We start from the raw sequence: 17,749 nt of genomic DNA on the forward strand, positions 1-17,749 counted from the left end.
ATCATGGGCCACATCATGGGGGGTTGGAGGGAGGGGGGGGGGGGGGGGGTAAACCGCAAGAGGAGAAAAAGAAGAAAATAGCTGGCTAAAAAAGGTCCACTTTAGCATTTCAACAGGGTGCCATTTGTGTGTCAAACTTCTCTCCAAAAGATTATTTGGTTAAGACAGAACTTTTTTGGGGCAGACTACTCATTTCATTGTTGTGATTCTAGAAAAAAAATTAGCAATTGAGGTAACTATCCTCGGAGATAACTAGCTAATGTTGAAGGCATTTGAGAATTTATTCGAGTGCCAAACTTGAGGCCCATGTGCCAGATCTGGCCCGCTACATCATCTTACGTTCCGCAAAACTAAATAAAACTGACTTCATTAATTTTTCTCAATAGATGTGTTCCTTTAATTTTCATGGGAAGTCGGTTGTAATTTTTTCAAATCAATTTAAGCAAATTTCACAAGCATTATTTCACCATCGTAAATTGAAAAGTTGAAAACTTCAATTACTTCATCGTCATTATTTTCCATGCTTTCTGATCTCAAATTTAATTTGCTGTTAAAATATACAGTATACTGTACATTACAGTCAAATGCGAGTCCAATAGTGTTTGTATAAAAATATGACGAGGTGATTATGCATTTGTAGCACTAGTAGAACAACTTGTAACATTTTGCCACAACTATGATTTTAGTGCGTATGTATACTGCGCATGCATGCACCCCCCCACCCACACACACACACGCACACCAAATCTGCGCATATACAGGGTGACCCAAAAAAAACGGGCCCCAACTCTAATTAGGCCCCGTTTCTTAGTGTTTTGTCTGAATGAAATGAAACTTTGGCAATAACTAGTTCATTATATTCAAAACATCAAGCAAGACGGAGCAAGTTCTCACACCTCAAACCTGTCCCGAGATTGGCTGAAAGAGAACTTCGGGTTTAGTGATCAGTCTCAAGACTGATTTTGAGTGGGCACCCCATAGCCCGCACCTAAGCCCCCCAGATTTTTTTCTTTGGGGCTATCTTAAGGACAGAGTCTACGCAGGGAAACCCAGAACCATCACGGAACTCAAGAAAGTCATCAGGAACGAGATGAGAGCCATTAGCAATTCAGTCTGTAAGAACGTCATGGACAACTTCCGTGCTGCGCCTCAAGAAATGCACGGAGCTAAATGGAGGCCATCTAGAACATATGCTGTAGAACGGAGAAAAAAAAGCCAAAGACCCTAGTGTTTTGATGTGATGTTTTGAATATAATGAACTAGTTATGGCCAAAGTTTCATTTCATTCGGACAAAACACTAAGAAACGGGGCCTAATTAGAGTTGGGGCCCGTTTTTTTTTTTGGGTCACCCTGGATGTACGTGCTTAATCCAGGCGTGCCCCTTTTTGAAACGGAGAACTCCTTCCAAGGTACTGATTACTGTGAATGGCTACCAGTTGTATACACATGTCTGAAATAACAAATGTGCTCAAATGACCTTTAATAATATTATGAAGAATTAATGATGTTCATTTATGTGAAGACAGTAATCATTCATGTCTGCCAGTGTTTATACTCGCTTCTTACAACATTTCGAGACAGTCACAATTTCCCCTCAGGCACGTGGTCCTTGGAGGCTAGCTGGTGCGCCTGATTACGTTGGAGACCCCCCAAGTCTCACACCACACAATATACCTGTGTGTATAATATGTGTGTGCATATATTGTGTGTATAATATGTGTGTGCATAAAGTCTCCCGAATAAGGGAGATTGTTGTCACGTGCACTAAATAGCCATTACTTCCCAGATATTCCTGCAACTCTTTCAAGTGTTGCTGTCAGCTTATCAGAGCCTCCCTGACCAGTTTTCTTCTTGACATTTCACAATTTTTTGAGGGATGTTCAGTTTGAGGTCATGTTCGTGCTGTATCATATTTTTGGGTCTGGGGCCCAGACCTTGAGTTTGAACCCTGTGACTCACGGCCCACTGCTGTCTTAAAATACAACATGGGCTTGGTCTCCTAAATTGTCCCTATTCATGAGGCAAAATCATGTCTAAAATAAATCTGGAATGCAATTCAATCAAAATAAAGTGGAAAACTGGGTAATTTCTTAAATGTGGTGATATTATCTTGTTCAGCATACACCCTGTGAATTAGTTTTCAAAGTCAACATGAGGGATCCTCAAAAGGGTCTGAGGAAAGGCGACTCATTTTGGACAACGTGTGTCCACTCTGCAATTGAAGCCCAGGGCCATGGAGGGACACAAGTCATTAACGTCCCCGACCAACACGCGCTTTACCTTGTGTTTGGCACTACAAATGGGCCGAGGGGGCTCTGCCCCACTTTGGTCTAAATTACAAAGTTGGCTCTTAACCGGCGCACTCGCTGCCACCCCTTAAAGCTGCTTAATTACGGTGGTTGGCACCAAGTCTGAAAGCTGCCTTTATCCCACCTTCCTGCCCCCCTTATGCTCCCGAAATAGGCACACAGGCAGGCCAGATCAAACGCTCCCCAAAGGGAAGGGGTCATTACTGCAGCGCAGGGCCGACACAGCCCAATGGCTAGCAGGCCACGCCTCCGCACCAAATTGCAGACTGCGAGGACGGCACAAGTGCGCTCTTTTATGATGGGCCGGCAAGGACTTCATTCAAGATTACCTCTTACATGCACTACTGAAACACTCTCCTCCACAACTGCTGAAATGCTCTCATACACTTGACCTTAAAGCAATCACATGCACCGCTGAAACCTTTTCGCACTCTACTGTAACACTATCACACACATTACTAACACTGCTGAAGTGCTACACACTGGTCATTTTTTTCACTCTTGCACAAACCTAATAATAAAATTTATTTGGTCTCATATACTGCAAAAAAAAAAAACTACAGAAACAATCTCATACACATGATTTTTTGGTCACATTTACTATTAAAACATCCAGACACACTACTAAAACGCTTACACTGTATAAATGTTGTTTTGCTCACCCACAAACTCCAGAAATGCTTTCTTACACTCTACCCAAATACTCTCACACTGTGCTGAAATACTCGTGCACACACACTACTGAAACACTTTACACACGACTAAAATGGCCGAAAACATTCTCACACAGTGCTGAAATACTCATGCACACACGCTACTGAAACGCCTTACACACTACTCAAATGATCTATCAGACACCCACACACACCCAACTGAAACCCTCTCACTCACACTACTGAAAGGCCTTCTTACACACTACTCAAATGCTCACACCCACTTCTGAAATGCTTTTTCATGCAACTGAAGCGAGGTCATAGACTACTGAAACACTCGCACTCACAAGTGAAATGCTTTTACGTGCATAAATTGAAACACTCTCATTCACTACTGAAACGCTTTTACACGCACGCACACAGTACTGAAATGCTCTCTCATATACATGACTTAAACATTCTCACATAAAAATTTAAAACATACACCAAACTAAAACACCCACGCTACTGAAATGTGTATTTCATTCATGTGCCGTACATGCACACAAAGAGCCAACATAGCGTTAGTAAGACTGGCTTCTCGTCTTTGGGTGCACCCATGTTTCTCATGGTTTATATTTATCTGGGTGTCAGTGACATTACATAAGTAGCATGTTTCAAATTGCTCCCAGAAGCCGAAGCTCTCCATGAGCGGGGGAAATTGTGGCAGATTTAGAGTTCAAAACATTCAATTTAATCACCTTTTATACACAATTTAAAGGGACGGCACCAGGTTCTGGGTTGGGCGCTCGGAAAGAATTCTGACTAGAGCGTTTTTGTGTGTCGCTCAGCATGCGCTTTTGTGGCTTTTCTTGGAATTCTTGCCACGGTGCAAAACCATGACTCGATATAGTCTTGATTACTTTGAAAAAAAAATGTACAGAGAAAACTATATCAGGGCTTTTCAAAATTTGGAGGGTTAGGGAATCATTGAAGAGAGTTTGTTCCAAGGTTCCCCCAATAATCCAATCACGAATTAAGCATGTGTACCCCTAAAACACAAACAACATATACACTGATGGTGACAGACATTCAGAGATGCTCTCACAATATCCACTCTCCATGCACTTACTTGTTATTAAATCAACAGCAAATCTTACAGTATCATACAACTAGAATGGGGGTTTTTTTTTCATTGTAATAAATTATCAAAACCGGGGTAGTATATCACTGACAGTAAATAGTCATTTTTAGTTTTGAATTTTGTGCTTCAGAATTTAAATTATGCGGTGGTCTCCCTGTTTACCTTAAAGTATCTCCATGTAAAGTGGTATCGGTGTCCTAGTATTAGAGTACAGACACACATTAACAGCAATGTGCATCCCTTATTTTCACTTCTGTACTAAATTACTTTACAGCGTCTAAACGTGTGCTTTTACTTACGGAGTTAAATCAGTACTGTGACTTCTACCAGAGTTCTTTCTTACATAAGAATCTGTACTTTGACTTAAATACAACATTTGAGCACTTTTGCTACCTCTGCGTGGATCGGTGCAGCGGTATAAGAACATCTAATTTCATGAAATTGCGCCTAAAAACATGTAATTCACTTCCTGACCAAGTATGACTTACTCTATCATCGGTTAAACAGGACAATGCGTGGTCCATTCTTTCTCTTGACTCACGCTCTTCTATTGACATTTAGAGAGTGACCGGGACAGTCAACCTGGAGTGAAACCAGCTCGCTCTGACCTGAAAATCAGCGTCCAGATTCCAGTGACAAGAATATAGATGGGGAAAAAAAACTCTTAAGTAGCCTGTAATGTGTATTCAGGGATTTATCATTTAAAAATAATTGCTGAAAACATATATGAAGGCGGGGCGGCCCGGTAGTCCAGTGGTTAGCACGTCGGCTTCACAGTGCAGAGGTACCGGGTTCAATTCCAGCTCCGGCCTCCCTGTGTGGAGTTTGCATGTTCTCCCCGGGCCTGCGTGGGTTTTCTCCGGGTGCTCCGGTTTCCTCCCACATTCCAAAAAACATGCATGGCAGGCTGATTGGACGCTCTAAATTGTCCCTAGGTGTGAGTGTGGGCGTGAATGGTTGTTCGTCTCTGTGTGCCCTGCGATTGGCTGGCAACTGATTCAGGGTGTCCCCGCCTACTGCCCGAAGACGGCTGGGATAGGCTCCAGCACCCCCCGTGACCCTAGTGAGGATCAAGCGGTTCGGAAATTGGATGGATGGATGGATATATGAAGGCTGATATTTATGCAACAATCGATTGTGGCGATATAGCCTTAAATATTTTCTCATTTGACACACTTGGTCCTTGGCATGAGTCGCCCCTCCACTATAGAAGAACTTTATCGTCTTGAGCCCTTATGCGGAGCAATTGCATCCAATTAGTTAGCTACCTGCGCGTGGATAGGGGTAGTGGCTGGCGAGGCAGCTTCAGAGTGCCTTGTTTTCAGCCGTGAGTGCATGCACATCACACAGAAAAGATGAGAGAGCGAGGGAAAATTTAAAAAAAAAATGTAACGAGTCTGACGTGACAGCAATCATGTGGACGGGGATTTTAAAGCTGGTGTGGCCACTTTCAATTTTGGCAGGGTCTCTGCAGTGTGAAAGTAAAAAACGGAAGATTTTTTTTTTTTTTTACGCATTGTACTTGGCGAGTATCGATACTGATATCGGCCACTAAATGAAATGGATTGATATCACATCTTGCAGAGTCGCACACAACTACAGTACAGTATACTTCGGCTAGTCTCCAGCTTCCCTGTTCGCTGGAAAATATGGCCCGGCGAATGGAACTTTCATACACAAGCCCAAGCCAAATTTCTACGCAGGAGACGCTGGCTGGATTAGCTCTGGAGTGTTGACGTAAAACAAGCTGCCGTCACAGGACAAATAAACAGACGGTAAAAGACAGCCCCGCTCAGTGTGCGTCGGTGTGTTTTCATGCCGAGCCAGAGGCAGAGGTTACAGGGGTGGTAGCGGTCAAGCAGACACCGGCGTCTCTGGGCACACAAGAAGACCGTTCATAGCAGGAATGCGCCGGTGTGTAGCCCTGGGCCGGCCTCTATGATGAAGATGACAACACGTGCCGCGCAACTTGCGACCTGCCTCATTCCTTCTCTTGGACTCTTTGCTTCATTTGTATGCTAAATCCTTTGCGTCCCCTCCCTCCACCCCCTGCTTCTCTGGAGCCCTGTCATTCCTTCACCACAAACATTTCCAGCAGTGACACACCAGAGGCCAAAGCCACCCAGTGGCAGTGCCACAACCATAATGAATATGTTCACTTCTCATAATAATACTGAGGAAAAAAAAGAAAAGGAGATGAGCATTTATAGGGCTGGGGCTCTCAAACCTAACAAGGCTGAAGCGAAACAAGTTAGCCTTGTGTAGTCAGGTTTAGGCTTTTTTATTTTTTTGCACTTCGACTGGTGCAACGTTTCCTATTTTCTTGACTAAATTTGTACTTGAATAAATTTGTAAAGCTTTGTTGGAAGTCTATACGTTCACTGTGAGCTGGAGTAGTGGCCGACGTGTTTTTGGAACTTTCAACTTGTCCCTCCGGGGGTTCACTTGAATGATTTGTTTGGCATCAGTTTTACACTTTCCCAGATGAAGTAACATTTGTGTCTAAAGTTTTTCATTTATGAAATCGGAAGACTGATATGTCAAACATGTAGCAAGTGATGACTTGGCAGTGGGTCGCCATCTTGAAATCATGTGAACGGCTAAAGCGGACACAGGGAGTTTTTCACCTTCTTAGATATTCGTCTCAAGGCTTCGCGTGGAAGAAAAACCCGCTGATAATTATGCCCTCTCGGTGAGCAAAAAGTCATTTGCGGCTGGAAAAAATACAAGTTTGTTGCTTTGACATGCTATGATCTCCGAAACAGCATTAGCCTTGCAAGTTCATCGGATTTCTCGGTCTGATTGGAACTGCCATTTCCACTTGAATATGTTCGAGCAAAACACTTGGGGCGGCTGTGCCGGGTAGCGGAAGCAGACGCATTTTTGGCGAGCGTTGTAGAGTACTGACAAATGACCAAGTTGGCAACATCAAAAAGGGGGCAAACACACGCGGAAGTTAGCCCGCACCTGTACGAGTGTACGTATAGGAGATGTACTGTGTCGACATAGCCGGGTTGTGTGCGCATGCAGGCATGGTTGGATAAATGTATACAAGTACGTATGTGTGTTTCTCTCCGTTAAAGCGCAATGGGCTGCTTGGAACACTGTGAAATTCCTCCTTCGAGACTCCGCCCAAAACCATAGATCAGTGCAATGGTACGCGAACGTCTAATTTGATGAAATCGCGCCTAAAACATGTAATTCACTTCCTGACTAAATATGACTTCTCGGTCAAACGGCACCATGCACAGCCCATTCGTCCTCTTGATCAGTGGTGGCAAAAGTACTCATACTCTGTACTTAAGTATTGTAGAAATAGAGAGACTGTCAAAAATCCTCTGCTAAAAGTAGTGCTGATTCAACTCCTGTATTTCTGGAAAAGTTAAAAAAAAAAAAGGTACACCCTGCAATGTGTAGTACTAAAGTCCAAAAATAAAAACTACAGGTACACCGTTACCAATACAGTACGTCTCTACTCATACTCTGACAGAAAATAAAATGCTCCGATACTACAACAATGATACCATTTCACCAGCCTGAGCTACATCATGGTTAGCTGTGTGGAGACGCTTTAAGGTAAAAACGGGTGGCGAAAGTTTGCTGACTAAATTATGCTCTGCAAAATGATGCACACCAGACAGAAAGGCCACATGAGTGATCTGCCTTGTTGTTACAGGCTATATTTGAGTGACATGTATGGCAACTCGGTTAGAGAAACATGCAGCTGGATGTTGACATATCATTAATGACAAGTTGCTATACTCTAAAAAGTGTGATTCAGTATTTAAATGGAACCTATGCCATAATTAGCTCATTCAATTTGGCAATCTGTTTACATACTGATGTATATATTTATCAAGTATGTATTGTAATGATGATTGTAGAGAACCCAGAGAGATAAAAACCTAAACATTTTTTTGGTTTCTTTTGGTAAGTTTGGTGCTAACTTTGTCACGGGCTACTGTAATACGGCCAATATGGTCAAAATGCTCCGCAGCGCGTACTTTTGATTTCAAAACGGCTGGCAGTGAAGAAGTAACAAAGTATTCGTACTTTGCTACTTCCTAGCACTGCTCTTGACTCATGCTCCTTTCTTGACATGAGAGAGGCCGACATGGAAACAGCGAGGCCGAGTGAAACCTGCTCCTCCCTGGGCCTGAAAATCACTGTCCGGATTCCAGCGATGCCTTGTGTAAAAGGACTTCATTATGCTCTCAGAATATAGACTAGACAAATATTTGGCTTGGTCATTATGATGCTGTATCCACTCCCCCCGTGGACCAGCGTCCTACACCAGGCTCTGTGTTCTGCCTTCACTCGCCGCCCCTCAGCGGAAAGAGAGGACGCCTGAACCCTTGGAGAAATACAAGCTAATCCGTCCACTTTTATCGCGGTGTTCAAAATGGTGATTTATGACAATACCAGCAGGGTATTGGCACAGGATGATTTGCCCTCTAGGGGGGTGGACGCGGGGTCGCTTGAGCGCCGTCGTGGTTCTGACAAAATTCTGAAGTGGTCAGGAAGTGTGACTCCCTCAGACCCCCACATCCCTGCAAACAGATGGTCTTTCATTCGGATGTCTCATATACTGCCCTCGCTCCCACCTTCCTCTCCGCACACAACGATCCCGCATTCCGTCAATTGCGAGTGAGGCACTTTTTCCCCCCCCTCTTCATGAGGAGGACTTTATATACATCTCTAAGGTAGTTCCCCAGCACCCCTGGCAAAGGTATACTTCCAGAACGTAAGCATGTATTTTGTTACTCTTCTGAAGTACATTTTTCAGGTCCCATTTTTCCAAATACAAGCCGTCATTGAGGTGATTTATTTATTTTTGCTTTGACTTGCGAACAGAAATTTGAGACTCGCACAGTGAACTCAACTCACTAAACAAACCTCAGTTTGTCAGATAGTGAAAAATACAAGCTGTTTATTGTCATTCCTAGTTGAAGTTTAGTGTCGGACCAAACATAAAAGCAAGAGAAAAGCACAGCCACTTCATTTTGTCTTGCCAAAGTCAGCTAGCTTAATGCTAACAATGCGAAGCTAAAACATAGCAAAGTTGTTTTGGTGTTATAAACCTTCAGGCAACAGATAAGATTTAAGACTTTTTGATGAGTTCGCCAATTATTCTTTTTAATCTCCATGCTAGGTAACAAAAGAGTAAAACTGAGTTTGTTAGATTTTTGTCCAAGTACAGATTATGTAGCTAATGCTGTTGATGCCTTCTGTCAAAGTATTACTTGATTATGAGCGTATTGCCTTGCTCAAAATACAGCTTGTCCCATGTTCTCATTAAATAAGCACTGTGGGATGCGTTGTCTTGAGGTTTGGACGGATAGAACGGCGCCTTCGAGGGTGGAAAGATCATTAACCACACTTTGAATGAACCCCAAATGCTGTTCAGTCACGGGGCCTAATTGAGTCTGATTTACCATCTTATGATAGCAATCCGAAAGTTGAATGTCACAAGACGAAAAGTTACGCGCGGAAAGTAAAACCACGGTAATTAGTTGAAAGGAGATAGTTTCTTTGCGATAGCTCCGGTTCATAGTCTCTTCATGTTTCACCTTTTGCGGGTTGTATGGTACCGTACAGTAGATTACATTTGGATGTTTAATGCCAACTGTCCAGTGTTCCAGGTCACTGCTCCTGAGAATGACTTTCAGATGGTTCAGAGCGCGGGGACATCCCACTGCAGGAAATTGGAAGAATTTCCCGTTTAATGACATCCATCCACACAACGGATCCTTGCCTGCACTGTGACACTGGTGCGGACTCATACGCACTTGATGGGCAGGTAGGCTTTCACACCATTTCCAAGACCCCTATCTTCACTCCTCCATCCTACGAGAGAGGAAACCACGTTTGGAGTCATCCAGCGAGAAAAAGCAGATCCTCAACGTTAAGACTAAGAACACACCAGTCCTCTGCGAAAGCCCTCAGGACTGCACAATAAACATTTCATTTCCTCTGGCGAGCGATAGGAAGGCCTCTGTGATGTTAAAAAGGAGCAGAAGTAGCGACGGAAGAATGCCCGTCATTCAGCGCTCTTTCTTCAAAAGAAGCCCAGGGGCTCACAAAAAAAACAAAAAAACTTTTCAGTCCCGAGCGCGTTTCATTAGGTAACGACAGAGATGGAAATAAAATGGAAACAAATTGCCATGACGTTAATGAAGGGAAAATTTGAGAGCTGTTTGATTATAATCAGCAGTTATAGTTAAAAAAAAAAAAAGCGAGAAGGTCGACTTTGGTTCAATTTAGTTAAAGTAAAGTCAGTGGCAGGTGGTACATGTGGTACTTGGGCCTTTTCGCGGCCCTGATTTAATTGGCTCCTCAAAGCCACCCCCATCGATACTATACAATAACGCAATATTTTTCCAAAGACATGACAAAAACAAAAATACACACTCAAGAGAGTTGCATGCAGACTACGACAGACCTCTTTTGCTCGATGGACTTGACTTGTTACACGTTTTGCTCAGACCGACCAATCAGAAGGAAGGAAAAATGATGACTTGTCAAAGGCCTGTGAGGATGAACTCCAAATCTGATAAGTTCAGGAAACAGGCCCATTGTTGACTTAAAGTGATTGTGGGTGTGACTGAAGTCTTTGCCAAGCTGGAGGGAATTACGAACAGTTTTAAATGAATCTCAGTGTTGGCCAAAAAACCCCCACCAATATAGGTCAGTCCCGCCGATAGTGTTTAGACCAGCCTACAACCATGTTTGTAAGATATGCTTATTATTGGTGATCAAAAGTACCACCAAACATTTACTCCGGAGGTGTTTCAAGTCACAATTCGGTAGCCGCATTCCCAAATTGATTCCGTTTGGAAATGCGAGTACGTTTTTGTGTTATGGCACAAGAGAGACAAAAGCCATGTGTAGAGTACGTCATTGACTGAAATCAGCATAATTGGCTGGCTGTAAAAAGCTCACCAAGTGTTTTTACGACTCGATAAGTGCTGGAATCTGGCATCATTTGTTGAGCTCCTTAAAACTCAGACAAAGTCAAGCGGCACATCATCAGGTTCCATCACATCATTTTCAAAACCCAAACTGTTTTTATTGCACATTATTTGTACAATGTCAATTTCTCATCCAATACGTGACGCGCAATAACTGTTTGTTTTTTTTTAAACGACTCAGACGGTAATCCGAATAAGACCGTTCGGTGTTTTATCGATTCGTTCACTCACGCTCTTATTATTTTTCTCATTTTTTCCTAATCACTCATGTCTGCATTCATTTAGAGAGTTTCCATGAACGCTTACAGTTAAAGGCACACTTGTTTAAGTTGTTGGCTCCCAGGCTGCTTACGGTGCAGATTCAGATAAAGGTACGCAATTCCTTGGAGTATTTTCCACATTTACTCGTTAAAAATGCATGAATCTCTATTACACAAATCGGCAAGATGTCCCTGACAGTATGTATGGATTAAAAAGATTTAAGAGAGTTCGGCCTTGGCGGAGGACTGCGCTATAGCAAATCATGAAAACTTTAATACCGAACGAGGGCCTTCTGTTTTTGGACTGCAGGAACTATTCAAACTAAATTCAGTTTATTCATTGACATCATTTAGGAGACCCTGCTGTATATTTTAAGTCATTGGTTAGCCTCTTCTATCTATGCTCATTTTTATGAGCCTATCTATGGCTGATGTATCAAAATGATGTGGTTTGGTTGAGCAAATGATTTTGGTGTTGGGCTATGCGCAATGTTTCGTTCTATTCTTCACCTGGGAGTGACAAATCTTATTCGAAGAACTGTTGGAGCTCTCCTTTTTTCCTCGCAGTGATGTTATACAATAATCTCCCTTTTCGTGACGGTGAGAGGGTGAGATCAAACCCAAAGGAATACTAAGTGTTAAGAGGTGTGTTTTAATTCCTTTGAATGTGTTTAAGGCATGTGGGAGAGGATAAACGAGTGGTTGGGGGGGGGGGGTTCTATTGTTTCCATTGGATATAAGATGATAACTCAAACAAAATGGCATCTTTTTGTTTTCCAGAAAAATAGTGATTTTTGTAATGCAAGGAGTCCTACAGAAAGCGATGATACGGTCTCTCCGTATCGTGGATTTCTTATTTGGGTTTAGAACTTGTATACTGTGATTAAAAACGGTACCCAAAAGGTCAAACGATACGCCCTGTAAAGCGAATGTAAGAAAAGGTGGTCACAGAAGCGCAGCGCCACTTAGACAAACAATCTCTCAGGTTGGCCTACCGGGGGGCACGTGTTGTGCCGCATGCACGTTGGCTCATCACACGACCCGTGCTTGCGTTGAATGCAGCCTCTATGCGCCTCTGTTATTTCTGCGGAGCGCGTAACGGAGCCAGTAAAGACCGTCTATTTCGGTGCCATTTCCAGTGGCAGTCAACAAGAGGGGCGCCGGGGCCCGCCGAACTTTTAGAGTTCCTTGCATGTTCAGATAAGCCTCCTTCGTTCTGTGCATCAGCTTTACATCTCAAAACCTGAATTTATTCTACGGTGCTCTAACAAACCCGAGCGATGCTTCTCTTGCGCTCTTCGCTATATTTTCAAGCACTATCTGCCGCAATTTCCCCTCACACTTCATCTCTCAAAGAAAGGCATTTTGTCTGGCCTGCTTCAACCGCTCCTTTCCCGCCTCCTCATTTATTTTAGAACCCTTACTTTTTGCCTCTATATTCTGTGCTATCAGGTAAATGACAGCCCTCTGAGCCCAGCGCGGTGACTGCGGCTGCTGCATTGTGACACCGCTGCTTTAAACGGACAAAAGAAGCGATGGAAATGTGCACGGCAATGGAAACTTAAAATAAAAAGAAAAGCTGTAAGAAACGCAGTCTGGGGAAAGCAATATTTGGGAGATACGCCAAATCGGGGACATCATTTCTGCCTGTAAGGGGATGTAATGAAAATCAAGGTATTGCTTTAAAACACACACGACGTTTGGTCCAGATCTGTCCAAACGGAGCTGAGATTTGTGTTTTATGGCGAGTCGTTAAGCTTTGCTGCCATGCTCTGCCAACACGCAGCGACAAAAGCTCAAACGGTGTGGTATATGTGGTTCAAATGTGGTAGGAATTGGGGAAAAGTCTCAAAGACGAGTTTGTCTTTGAAGGACACCTGATATCGATCCAAATATACTGAAGGGACCACTTTGAACCAAAATGGCTGACTTCCTGTTCAGTTTCCAACATGGGGCCTTGAGACTTTTTTGTGGGTCTCATCATGATAGAATTGAATTGGTGAAATTAGTCCATTTTGTTTTGTCAAGTGGTTGCATGCAACGGAATACACACACACACACGCACGCGGGCACACACAAACACTCCAGTGCAGCTCCAGAGCTCTGGGAGGTTAGGATACGCTCTCTTGTGGACATCTGCTGTCCATGCAGGATGTAGCCTCCACCCCGACAGGATCAAAGACTAAGCCACTCATTAGAAAAACATCATAAAGGCGCAAGCCGATGCACAAGATCTTTAAAGTGGTTTGTACTTCCATGTGAACCGGTAAAGCAAACTACGGCCGGTGAGCCTGCATGATACATAGAACTGTCGAGCAATTGAAGGAAAATTAGTAGCTACCGACGGGTGTCCTATATTTTTCTCTGAGCATATACAATAATTTATACACACACACACACACGCACACAGACTGCTAAAACCCATGCTGACTAATCCCCAGCTGTGTATTTTGGGTGCCAGCAGCCACACAAAGACGATCGAGTCCCAAGTTGAGGCCTTGTGGCTCCGAACGCCACACTTGTCCCACTAAAAGGCAACCTTAATGACAGGCTTGTCTAAAGCTGGAGTCTGAAGCGCAAGCCTCCGGACACTCCGTTTATCTGCGCCTGGATCTCCTCAACTGACTTTAAGACAGTTTGAAAGGGTTATGCCATGAAAAAAAAGAATCCCTGGGATAATTTGTTTTGTGGTCGGGGGCAGGAAGTCACAAAGTACAAATACTTACTTACTGAAGTTAAATAGATTTTCACGTCCCAGAAAATACTGTTGAATAGAGTGGCACCTTGGCTTATGAGTGTGCCAATTTAAGACTTCTGTCGCTTGGTTCATTTCTTTGCTTCGTTTTGCAAGCGCAAATTTAAATTAATAGTGAGCTTCAGCTACGTGTTGCTCCGGTGAAGTACACAAATACAAAACGAAAACACTCGCAAGGGGCATTGGAGATGCTCAGACTGAACTAGTCACGTGCTCGATTAATTCCAAAATCTCACGTAAAAAATCGGAGTTGCTGAGCCATTGAAAGATGTAATACCAGTGACAACCACAGGATGGCAGACATCGCTCACTAGCGTCTCCCAACTCAGAAGCTGCCATGTGTCTCAGAGAAGAAGAGCGCGTCACGGCCACCGCAATGTAGTCCCAAAAGTACACAAAAACAGCGACAATGTTCCCTTTTATCTGCGCGCGTGAGCAATAATGCGCTCTTCTCACTTTTCGCGCACACGATGACGGTGACGGTGGCGCGCACCACTCACACACATTAGATTTCTACACTCATTCCTTAATTTTCATCGGACACTGCACCATGCTTAGTCCCATTACAGTTTGAGGAGCACATCTGAGATTGCACACTCAGTTCTACTTTAGTTTGAAGCATACTTTAACACACGGACACTTACTCTCTCCCCTGAGTCGACCGTACGGGCGACCCGCCGACCGCTCCATTCAAGTCCAAGTCCGAATATGGGGGGGGAGTTTGAGAGCCCCTAAAATGAGGCTCTCTGCGCATTTCAGAGGTGAGGTGTTTTTATGAAATGACATGCTTTCCGTTATTTATGAATGGGAAGTGTGGGCACATCATTGCCAGTTTGTTTGAAGTGCATTTGCTTTTTGGTCAGGCTCTTGTAAGTTGAGGGGTTCGTTGTTTTTCAGTGGATGGCTCTTCTTTACGAATGACAAAAGGAGAGATGGAATCCTTTAATGCAGTTTATTAAAAGGAGAAAAGAAAAAAAACGTCTGCACCTCTGAACGGATGAACGAGAACACAACCCCCTTTCAGTCACGAAAACACTTCCTGCTTCTCTTTAGCCAATCAGACGCAAGCAACATAAGAATGTTTCAACAATTATTAAACAGAATATAATTTAGATAACTATAACATAAAAGAATATAATGCTCAAATATAAAATGAAAATTATTAATAATTTAACATAAGATAAGATAAGATATCCTTTATTTGTCCCACACTGGGGAAATTTACAATATATATAATATATAATAATAATATATATAATAATTATATATATATAATATATAATTATAATATATATATAATATAAGCTCCCCTGTTTTAAGTGAAAACCAACCAATGTTCTACTGATGATTACTAAAGGACAGAGAAAGGTGGAAGCCATTTTTTTTGAAAGAAGAGAATAAACTTGTTCTTTTGATAGGTTCGATGCTCATATTGTCACTGAACACAATATTCTGATGGACCGTGAAGGATCAGTCAAATTGCTCTAAAACTGCTGAGAATTGTGAAGACAGTGAATTAGCCCAAAAATGACAGTCCTGTCTTGTCCTTAGTGGCTCAAATAAAATGTTCATTGTCAATAGTTGAATTGTTCTGTCTATATTTTGATCTTCCAGGATTAGGCAGTTTTCCAACCTGTGGTAAGAGTTCAATATAGAAGATAGCACAGTCCAGTCCTGGATGTCAGATGTGTGCTCCGCTTTAAATGAGGGCTTTTATTCAAGAGCTAATTAATATCTTAGTAGGAGTCACACCTCACTGTAAGTGCTCACTGAACTTCCTGCGCAAAGTCAAGCAGGTCGGAAAGAGACACACACACTTTTGAAAGTGAGAACAGTGGACCTGTGTCGGGGTCCCGGGATTTGGCCCCATGAAGGAGACTCACTAAGGCCCGTTTGACTGGCGTAGCCATCAAAAGGCTTCATTTAGGCGCCACATGAAAGTGTGGCCTTTTAACTCCTTCCTCTGGCAAAAGTCACGCTGTTGACACACGCATCTGTTTACGTGGCGAAAGGCAGCTTCTGTGCCCCTGCTACCGCCACGCCATCACTGATCGACGCCATTAAGTCCTCGGGCGCGCGATGATGAAAAGAAAATACGGCCGCCGAGACGGTTCAAATGCTCTCTGTTTCGTTTGGTCAACATATGGAGCAGAGCGCCTTTGCGATCATCTAGGCACACTGCAAAAGTTGATGTTGAACCAATTAACGTTACTTTTTTTTCCGGCTAGTTAAGATTACTCATTTTAAGAAATCGTGCCAAGTCAAAATGTCTTGTTCAATTGGCCAATCATTTTGCTCACATAAAGTAATACATTCCTCATCTGGTGAAAGTCAAGTTATTTTTGTTGTGACTTTTTGCTTTTCCCAGCTAAAATAAAATAAGTGTCCAATGTGATAATTATTCCTGTCCATACACACAGGAAGTTGATCTTTATGTTGCTAAAAATAGAATAGAAGAGGGGAAAAAAGAACATCTAATCTTCAGTATTATTATGATAATTTAAGAATTGCCGTTGTCATGAAGGTATTTATTCAAACACAAACCCTTATCATACAAAAATCAAATAATTATTGTTATAATACTAATGATAGTATAGAAAAGCACAGCAGTTCCCATTTTCATTCGATCGTTATACATTATATTAATATGAATTATAATTGGAATTATAATAATACATACGTGGTGCAGAAGAGAGCTGAGCTGCATCATACTTTGAGCTATTTGCTCCCCGAGGTGCTAATTTGGGTGCACATTTGAAAATAGAAAAATGAATTTGCTCTGACAATGCGTCCGCTCTTCAAACTGCGCATGAGTGCGTGTAACTATGCCAGCTGCAAAAGTGGCAGATCATGCATACCTCCACTGACACTTACATAACAGCTTTTGGACGTTGGAGAGCAGCGTTGTGGACACGCACACACTTGTGAAAAGAAAAGTAAATTAACCCCGGAGCGGTCGCAGGACACACAGAGATGCACAAGCATTCCCATTAACATTCATACCAAGTCTTCATGGTTGCTACTAACTTGCTTGTTTTTGGAACGGGGAGAGGAAGTCGGACAAAAGCTACGCACGCACAAACCTCCAAAAGAACCGAACCACGAGTCCACCTGGCTGCCTTGATGCTTTTCCATTTAGAACAAATACAGACTACATTGACTTGAAAGACGTAATTAAAAGATGCGAACGTTTTTTTAGAATAGCAACAGTCCTTGAATGCAGCACGGACTTTGTCTACATAAAAAGAACCACATAAGACACGAAAGACAAGTAAGGACACAGTGAAGCTCCCTTAACCACCACATCAAACAGCTGCAGCTCACGTGAATACTTAAAAGCTTGTGGGACCAGTCCCCCCCGCCCCCCCATAAAAAATTATGTAATCCATACAGTGGAATATGTCACGCAGGCCGCACATCAAGGTCAACTCTACTGACCACCACTGTTATCTGCTTTTCATCTGTATGGATGTGTAGTTTCACATTCGTCCTCTTTAACAACGACCATGAGTCAAGTTCTTTCTATTTGAAAAGAATAAACATCTTCAACGGGCTGTTTGGGTTTGGAAAGTAAAAATGCTGACGTTTTAACTAGAGTTTAAAAATTCTATCAAACCGTATAGAGTAGCGATCGTGCCATTGGGATATAATTTTCTGCGTCCGCAGAGATCCCTTGA

This window comes from Hippocampus guttulatus, chromosome 17, assembly GCF_054856545.1.
Source record: "Hippocampus guttulatus isolate MCC_2025c chromosome 17, RoL_Hgut_1.0, whole genome shotgun sequence".
In the NCBI taxonomy this organism is placed as follows: Eukaryota; Metazoa; Chordata; class Actinopteri; order Syngnathiformes; family Syngnathidae; genus Hippocampus; species Hippocampus guttulatus.